Raw genomic sequence first — 7856 nt, forward strand, 5'->3', positions numbered from 1 at the left:
ACAGTCTATGGTGAGCTCAGTTACTTCTGCCACTAACATGTTTTCCTTCGCTCGAAGCTTTATTTTGGAATCGAGCTCTTTGTTGGGTGCTTGGATAAACACAGGGAAGAAAAACAAGAAGGAAAAAAACCCAGTCTTCTTCTGAGGGAGATGAGCTTAATTCCATTCAAAACCATTTGCGACACAAAATTGAAATGGAAGCACAACATAAGGTGAAATTACAGCATTCATTAGATCTTGCTGCTGTTGGGTTGCTACCTACACTCTCTGGTGGCTTTCTAAGCAGCCAAGTGGTGCCATGGTGCCTGATTTCAAATGAAAACCAAGATCATCCTCCTTTATTATTTCCACTGGAAATAATAATAATAATGTTACTCCTGACATTGCTAAGTTCTAACAGTGCCTTCCAAAATGCTGAGGTCATTGTGAAAATGGCCAGGGTTGGCCTCTACCTGTTGCCTATCTCCATGTTGTAGCCTCAGAGCAAAAAGGGGAGGTGGGGAAGCTGTAGCTCAGTCCCAAAGAGTCTTCAAAATGGAAAAAAAGCAGCAAAACTTCCAGTGGGAGCAAGAGTAGACGTAGCTGTAAGAGATGTCAGTGCCCATTTATCAACTCTGTGCTTCACAGGTGAGGTTTTAGGGGTCTTCTGTGCCAGGTTGGACTGAGCCAAGAGAATAAGTGCTTGAGGTTTCCTGGGATATCAGATCCCTTAGCATTGCACCTAACTGCTGGGTGTTGCTTGGTGTCTGTCTCCTGACCCTACAGCTGGTTTGGGCACACAAGAAATGGGCCAGGCAGGATGAGACCTGGGGGTTAGCAGTACTTGTGGTGAACCACTGCACCCGGTGAATTCCAGAGATGACCTGTACTTTGTGAACTGGATGTGTCTGAGCAAGTAAACACTATTTCTGTCAACAAGGTGACCGAGGGTCTGTCAACACCATCTCTGCTATTACTACTACTAGAAATCCTGTGGTAGGAGAGGACCTTCTTTCAGGGGCAGCATCCTTGCATCAGTTTATAGATCTAGATCAGATAGGGATCATTTAATCCAAGAATTTAGGGTTTTGTGTTTTGGCTAGTCTTTACATTTGTGCAGTAGTATCTGCTTCTGTAATTGTTGTGTCTGGGAAGCTGATAAAGATGGCATTTTGTATTTTGTTCACTGAAGTCCATTAGGTGGAATTCTGACTGTATCTCTTCTGGCCAAGGTATAGGGGAAGGCATTTATTCAATCTGGTAACACAGTCCATGTTTCTACTGTAGTGTCTACCTACTATACACGTCTCCTGCTTGTGTGGTGCTGCATTACCTCAGCACCCTTTTTATTTCCATTTCTGTGGTAGTGATTCAATAGCTCATATTCCTGACTTGTCAGTGCAAAAGCGTGAAGAACGGGAGCTATGACCTGAAGAGGGAAGGAGAGACACAGCACAAATATTGCACAAGGCACAGCTTGTTGATTGATATTTATTTATGATTCAGATGTGGAGTAAGAGTACCACGTTTAAAAGGAAATGGTTTGTGCTTTTAATAAGGCTCTTCACTTACAGCTGTTCTGATATAACCTTTGCATTACCCATTGCATTTTCCTTGAAGTATTCTGGCTTTATGGTCTGCTGACTCACAGACATGTATCTTCTTCATTACTTAAAAATGTGATTGCTTACATAGCAATCTCTCCCTGTACATAAAATGAATGCAACTTCCATTTGCTTTTATATATTTTTTTAATATAATACAAAACCATCGCTGTTATTAGTTTAATATGGAGAGCCTCTTAAAATGGTCCAAGCATCATCTGCTTTATTAGTGCCTGCTTGACAAAGCTTCCACATTCCACAGTTAGTTTGCTTCTGAGGATGCTAAGGCTTTACAATATGCAGTGAGATTTTGATAAAATCTCATCAAAGCCTGCTAAAAGATCTCCTTTATCTATTTTGATTGGCTTGATTACATTGATTAATGAAACACTGGAGGATTTTATGTGATGGGATTAAATAATGCAATTAGTTTTAATAATTTTTCTAAAAAATAGATTTTGGAAGGAACAAAAGGAAAAAAAAAGAGAGCAATGTTCTGTGTATAGTATTCATGATAAGTCGTAATTCTTTGGTTTGCCCCTTGGAACAGTGGCATTTCACAGACTTCAGAGGCAGGAATGCTCAAGAGGAAATATAAGTGAGAAAGTTAATATTGGGGTGAGTCTTAACTCTACAATATTTTACAGGCTGTCACTCACTGCAGTGCTCGGAAGGAGCCTCTGGCACCCTGAAGGCAGGCTGTTGTTTTGCCATACTGACCACCTCCCTGTTCGTCTCTGGTTGTTTACAGAGGAGATTTCTGGATGAAATCATATAATTTACATGGGTTAAGTAGGCTGTGGAATTTGAAGCAAAAGCTGGCAGTCCTGCGACAGTGAGTGGCAGCTCCCTGCACAAGCCATAGGACTGTCTGCTTATGTTTGTGTTTAACCCTTAAAGTTTGCTTGGAGACACTTCACAAGTGATGTGAGTAAGAGGAGCTACAAGAAAGTAGCAGAGGGCATTACAATTCTTCTGACTGTTCCTCAGTTTGTGCTCAGCTGATGAGCTTACAAAGTGCCACCTCTCCTACGACACTGTGCAGGGATCTCTATGCTTTCAGTGAGGATTTGCATCCCACATTGGCTTTGAGAGAAGTACTGTGTGAGTAACTTGCACACTTACCTTCTCCTTCAGACCCAAGGTGGCTGAATTCTGTTCCTGGGTTCATCTAGGCTCTGTTTAGCCCTGATCAAACCCTTTGGACCTGGACTCAGGTACCCCCATGGGTACCCGTATCTAAAGTGGACACAGCTGCATGTTATTCAAGATGATAAGGAACAGTTCAGCCCCACATTATCCAGGATTGCTAGTTCTTAGTTCCCAGTGCAATGAACAGAAGGGGAGGCAACACTATCAGAAGTAATCTTGTAGTGGCCTGTGTGAACACTGCCTCCAACTCCTCCCCATTCACTGTTTTGGCAGTCAGGAGCTGGTCTGAATTGCTTTTCATCAACTGGAACTTAGATGCTGCTGTAGGTGAACCCTAAGCACTAGAACTGGAGGTCTACACAGGGCCCTCCATCTCTTTGTGCTTCAGCTGCTGCAGCTATGCAGTAACTAGGCCAATATTCACGTGCTGTTTGGGGGTTCACTGGTGTCTAATTGACATTTATAATGCATCCCGGAGATCTTGCAGGTACATAGCAGTATGAATGCAGAGTGTCATTGCTGAAGATTGAGGTCTCACTGGCATTTCGTACATCTAGAATATCAATTCTAATTGCCATTTATTTTTCTTCTCATCTAGGTATATCTCTATATCTTGTTTACTGTCACTCTGCACTAAGCTGTTACTTCAAAGCATTTGCCTTGAATAATCACAATCAGTAAACTGCATAACAGCCTTGTTAAATACACTGCCTCTACCCTTACAGTAAGTTCCTGGGAAGAAAAGACAAGCAGAAGCTGTGCATTTTGAATCCAGGTCTGATTTCAGAGATAGCAGGCAGCAGAAGTTTGTGCACACAGTTTAGAGAGGTTTGGGACTACACTACTTCTTCATGCAGAGGGTCATAGGAGATGTTGCATTCCCCATGTACTCCATGGTTGGATCCATGGCTCAGACAGTGCAATAATGAACATGCTGGTTCAATCTAAATAGGATCCCTTTTTATATCCATTTTAACTTTATCATTTTTTTTTTCCTACATGTTCTTTCTTCATAGAATGATTCTAGGTCCTTTATGAGGGAAGGCACAAAATTGTGGATTTTCTTCTCATTTTGGTACTGAACCTTTGCATGGCCCTGGATGCATTTCCATCCTAGCCTTTGTGTGCTTTGATTCATTATTCTTTAAGCTTTCCATAGTATGGAGTGACTCCTACACTGTGTTTATGTCACACCCAGCTCAGCAGGGTCCTGATCTCATTGGAAATTTAATGTGGCATCAATATCACTACATTACACACCAATTCAGTTTACTCTTTTATTGCTAATAGCCCAAATACTGAATGAGTCAAAGCCCAGACTGCTCAGGCTGAGATAAACTAATAGTCCTATTGAAACAGGCATCCAGATGATCTGTTTCAAAGAAAATGTTGGGCCTCTGTTGGTAGTGAGGCACTGAGAGTGAATGCAGGCTGTGCAGAGAGGCAGGATAAGGTCGTCTGTATGTAGTGGGTGCTAGCCAAAAAAAAACCCCACAGTCTCCCTTCACTTACTGCTATGGGTCTGGGAAAAAAAGAAACAGGACTCAGGTAGAAGATAGAAACTTTCATCAGGTTCCTACCCCGGCCCAAATCCGTGCTCACTGCTTGTATGCTGCCTTTTCTGCAGTACTGGTCCTGCAGCCTGCACGTGCCTGGGCCAAGTGTTCCTACCTGTCTTCACACTATGCATATTATTCCATGCAAAGTTTCCCTATGTGATGCAAAAACCATCATCCTGATTCCCCAAGGCAAGCATATGTGCTCTCTGGATTTACTATTGCATTGACAACGCTGATTATCCATGGAAATGGGTGGATTCAGACACAAAGTCAGATATCAAAACTGCAATACTAAAGTATAAGGGTGAAAATTATGTGTTGTTGTTGTTTTTCATGAACAGAAGTTTTCTTAGCATCTGAAAAATTGCCTCTGCACTGCAAAATGCTGCTTGTGGACTTCTAGAATAGGCTGAGATCAGACTCTATAAGTGCTGTTCCTTTAGGGCTGTCAATGAAATAAAATATTCATCCCCTGAGGCTCTGCCATGAAGCAAATATATTAGCTAACAAAAATAAATCATACTCTTTCTAATAAAATATTCAATTGCTTGTTTGTTCTAACAAATATAAGAAATGGAGGTTTAATCAAGGAAAACAAGACTTTACATCAGACCACAAGGTATTCTTGGCTAGGACTCTGCTAATATGCTTGAATAATTCTGGTAATAGTAAAACTGAGCAGTCCAGAGAGGGTAGCTCTTACATTGATTTAGAGTGACAGGATTTGGGGAGACAAAGAAGTAGCCAAATTAGCTCTGGAAAATGATCATTTATGAAAGTTTTGCTAATGTCTCATCTCGAAGCCAGATACAGATATGTCTCAGGTTTCTGCTCTGTTTATTTGTTTGTTTGGAAGAGCAGAGATGGTAATAAATTGGCAAATAACCAAGGCAGAAAAGGGACTTAATCTGACTGGGAGTTCTCCTGGAGATTCCTGTCTAGGAGAGCAAATTCCCTCTTTCCATATACCAGTGCTTCCCATTTTCTTCACCATGTAGAATTCTTTTTATCCAGACAGATTAACATGGACTCTCAGATTGAGAATTGGCACATATAGATATGAACCCCCTGTGTCTTTGCCCTCCAAAAGACCAATCCCCATATCTCCCCCCAGCCCGAAACTGCATTGTTTCAACCTATTGCTCAAGCAAGCTGTGTACCCTCCACCAAAGTTTCCATGAATAACATTGCAATCTTTGGAACAGATCCAGAGCCAGTTTGAAGATAATAGGAACACTGAGTACTAAATAACAGACTGACAGAAGACACGACACCATGCTGGCAGAAGACATGTGTGCATGACTTTTATAGTAACCAGGGCACTCATTGCTTTGTAGTTAGAAAGCAAAAGCAAAAAGCAAAGCAAACTATCAGAAAAAAAAAAAAAAAAGGCAAATTTTAATATCTCATTATGTTAGCTGGAGACAATCATGTGTATTATAGAATCAATAGAGTTGGTGGTCCACTGTAGATGGAAGTTGGAGCTAGTTCACCTGTGTGATATTGAGGAGCCATGTGGAGATCCTCAGTATGCATATCGGATAGGAATTTCTGCTAAAAGATTCAGCTCTGAAAATTAACACTGTTGTTATGTGAAGTCAATTGATAGGTTTCAGACTCATCACATAACAGAAAGAAAATAGGACCATTTCCATTTCCTAACGTTATTAAAATACATCTATTTTTTCCTAATTTTTAGTCTTTAATCTGTGGCCTATGTGCTTCTGTATGACCATAGAAGTGTCTTGTTCACTCATATAGATGAATACCTGAGCTATATTTCAGTGTGTTAGTCAGAGTGAAATTTCAAGTTGAATTATTTGCCCTGGGGGAAAAAAAAGACATATCCATAATGCTTTCAGCAATCTGGGTCTTAACGTAGAACCCCTCAAGAGGAGCACAGGATTTTATGACAAGATGAAGCACACATTGATGTATTTTAGGTACTTGCATCCTGGGTTCAGACCAAGAAATTGAGCTGGGGACACCGCTAGGTCAGAGCCTGAGATCATGTTCTTGAATTATGGTCTGATGAGTGATTACAGGGATTCCAACCTCTGTAGTTGGAAATTACATGAGAGGAAAAAAAAAAAAGCACTGAGCTCCCTCTATATTTTTTCCTACAGGGAAACTCTGTGGCCAGGCTTGAAGGTGGGCCTTGCACAGGTATCTGGTTGGGCCTAGGACCCAGCACTTGTCATCTCACTAGACCCAGCCTAAACAAAGTGAAGGGACTTGTCTTGAAACACCCTCAACTCCGAAAATCTGTAGACATCCTTCTTTAGAAGAGGTGCTTTGTGGCGTCAAGGAGCTCATCATGCCAATTTGATTGGGATGGAGTGGGTCGCACAAAAGGATCATGCACCACTGGGCATCCCTTTGCTTAAGCTGTGGAGAGGAGGCTGAGTTGTGAGCACACTTCACCATCGTGTGGAATAGCTTTATCTTTTATTGCTTGTGCAGGATCAAGCACTTTCACTTCAACAGGAGATTACTTCTGTTTGAAGCCTTAACCATACGCTGTAATGCTTAGATATAAAAAGGGCATGGAAGGCAAAGCATGTAGGAATTAAATTATGTATTATATATGCATGCAACAGAATGAACCTTGCACAAGCCTCATGTTAGCTGTGAATATCTGTTCCACTTCATGAGAGCCCTTTCCTTTTTTTTATCACTGTTTTCTAGTGATATCAGTGGGATTTGTGCATGCTGTCTTCTGGAGGACTGAATTCTGCTGCCCTTTCTTAGGCAAAACCCCTGGTCAGGAACAAAGGACGTGATGACAGAAACGAAATGTCTCTATTTGTAAGCACTCTTTACAGGTGCTTGCTTATGTATTAGAGATGCAAATGATTGTTTTGTTTCAAATGAGGTAAATCTAAGATTAAACTCCCATCGAAGAGTAAATGTTCCTTTTACCTTTCATGTTTAGTAGCTTGAAAGAGCCTACACAACAATAAATTGCATTACAGAAGCTCCCACTGACACAACCATATGTTAGCAGTCTCCGTTTTGAAGGGTTACAGCTCGGTTGTAAGAATTTGCTGTGGGCTGAAATTTGGCAGTCTCTGCTCAGCAGCTCGATTTTAAAACCTAGCCTCAAATGCTTCCCAGTTCCTCATGAGCCATCCCGAAAAGAGCAGAAGGGGAAAATCTGAAGCATGGCCAATTTAAGTTTGTTGTTTACATGACCGGCAGCTTCAGCCCTCACGGCAAAAACCTGCAGGGCCTGGACCCTTTAGGAAAATGCTGAAAAAACAAAACTGCAAAGCACAAAGAGTTGTCAGGAGGGAGGGAGGGAGGGAGGGAGCTGGCTGCCTCCTGGCACTGCAGGCCGCAGCAGGTTGCAGCTCCTGGGGCTGTGGGAAGACCATGACCTGCGGTATCCAGGAACATGATCAGCTTGCAATGAGAGCCCCGGGAAAAGGAGGGGGGAAGAGGGGAAGGCTGAAAGTTGAGGAGCAGGCAGGGGTTTGTGTAAGTCCCGAGTCGCACCGCCTTTAAATTCCTGCTTCTTGGCTGCGAGCAAGGTGGGAAGGCTTCCTACCAGGAGGGCCTC

Source organism: Anas acuta, chromosome 5 (assembly GCF_963932015.1).
Source record: "Anas acuta chromosome 5, bAnaAcu1.1, whole genome shotgun sequence".
Classification (NCBI taxonomy): domain Eukaryota; kingdom Metazoa; phylum Chordata; class Aves; order Anseriformes; family Anatidae; genus Anas; species Anas acuta.